This window comes from Penaeus monodon, chromosome 22, assembly GCF_015228065.2.
Source record: "Penaeus monodon isolate SGIC_2016 chromosome 22, NSTDA_Pmon_1, whole genome shotgun sequence".
NCBI lineage: Eukaryota > Metazoa > Arthropoda > Malacostraca > Decapoda > Penaeidae > Penaeus > Penaeus monodon.
The window spans coordinates 22,580,319-22,581,716 of record NC_051407.1 but is presented as its reverse complement, the minus strand read 5'-3'; positions in this window follow the sequence as shown (position 1 = coordinate 22,581,716).

The following is a 1,398-nucleotide window of genomic DNA, read 5'->3' as shown; positions in this document are numbered from 1 at the left end:
CCCAGTCGTTTATCGTCAGCTCAATACCCTTCTAATGTGCAAACCCACTCAGTTCCACGTGCCCCTCTACAAAGTGCCATTATGAATATTGCAGACGCGTCGCAATCGGTTTCGTGAGGACTCCAACGTCGGCCTATCCGTAAGATCTCAGCCGAAGAAAGGAGAACCCTGAAAGTGAAACTTCCATAACTCTCCGAGACGTGCCAGACCGACGTGCGTGCGAGGTTGTTTTATCGGCAAGGGAGAAGGCTCCACACTGAAGAGAGGGGAGGGGGGTTAAAGCCGAAGTAGGGCGGGAACAAAGCTTCTCTGACACATACATGGGCCTCTTCGCTGTTGCCACCGCCTCTACAACTGCACTTCTTTCACTTTTCTTGCCACCTTGTATCAAATGGGTGGGAAAATGTCGTCTTTTGTAAGTGATGTAAAACCCCTTGTCAACGCATATGACTCTTCAACAAGAAAGCGTGTTGCTCAACAGAAGTGTCGACTATCTAAACATGATCTTGCATTACGTACATCATCTGCTTTGCATATAAAGGTCAAACTTGTGAAGTGTTGTAGACATAAGTCCTTTGCTGCAAATGAATTGGCTTCAGTAAAGATTCAGTAAATTCAACTAAATACAACAGTTAACGTAACGGGGTCCTTCCTTTTTTTCTTTGCCTCCTCAGGAGCTGGCATTGAATAAAAAAAATAACGATGATGACACTAGCAGATTTTCCTTTTGTGTCCATTAGTTTACTTATTCTCTTCCTTATCATATTCCATGGCCAGTGAAGAAAAAAATGTAAAACATTTTCAGATTTATGTTACCTTTTACTTCTACTTTTTTAAAGAACATACCTTTTTAACACACTGGTAATTATAGTGATTAGGAACCTCAAGCCACATTTATATAAAAAAAACAATAACTACTAAATACAGTGTAATTAGTCAAGAATATCTAAACCATGACCAGAACGACTGACTATAAAGAAAATGAATGTGATGAAATCAGCTATATGGTTGACAATTGAAAATAGCGACCCGAAGAGATGAAACATATACATAGTTGTGAATAAATGAAAAGAACAACGACGAGCATATGATAAAACAAATAAAAGTACACTCAAAACAACGTATTACATATTCACCTAAAAGCTGTTATGGTAAAATGAAACATTGCAACTTCTTGGTCATATCTATACTTTGCTGTTAGTGACTGCTATGTGACAAGTCTCTCACTTTATTGCCATGTGGCTGTAAGCGTTCAATTGTTGTAATATCCGTCAGATAGATATGCCTCGCCACTAATCACTAATGAAGAGAAAGGTTTTAATAATTCGACAACCATGGTATCTGTACAACTTACTGAACACAGCTTAAAGAAAACAAAAACACTTACCACACAAAAAC